Below are 611 nucleotides of genomic sequence, written 5' to 3' on the forward strand. Positions count from 1 at the left end.
AAGGATTTTGAGATGTTTGAACTTCATCTTAGTAGTAGGGGATCCTTAAATGGCTTAATTTTGTTTATTTTATCACAATATAAACCCGTTAATTGCAGTAATAGGTGTCTATACTAATTGCAGTACTGCGTGCATGCAAGCCTGCGAGTGTATGATTTATGTGAGCATCTTGAAAAATCTGAGTTTCAAAAACATTCAAATTATTGCTCAATAAAAGGGGTGCCAAAAATAACATTATTTTGATAAGTGTATTCTATTTCAAACGAAGCTCCACCATTACTCATTATGTATTTGTGCCTGTATATGTAAATAATTTATGAGATCTAAAAATATGAATTCCATTACATTTGGGTTTCGAATATTTACCATTTTTAGAAACCAATTCCTCGGTAGTATTGTGGTTAGTATCCCCGCCTGTCACGCGGGAGACCGGGGTTCGATTCCCCGCCGGGGAGGATTTGCTTTTCCTCTCAATGTTGGCAGTAATTCCCCGCCGGGGAGGATAGTTCTTTTTATCCATCATTTTGTTAATAAAATATGTAAAAATAGCCATAACTTAATGAGTCTGAATGGAAACTGATTTACAGATGTAAGATAGGCAATAAATTACC

This window comes from Penaeus monodon, chromosome 27 (assembly GCF_015228065.2).
Source record: "Penaeus monodon isolate SGIC_2016 chromosome 27, NSTDA_Pmon_1, whole genome shotgun sequence".
NCBI classification, from domain to species: Eukaryota; Metazoa; Arthropoda; class Malacostraca; order Decapoda; family Penaeidae; genus Penaeus; species Penaeus monodon.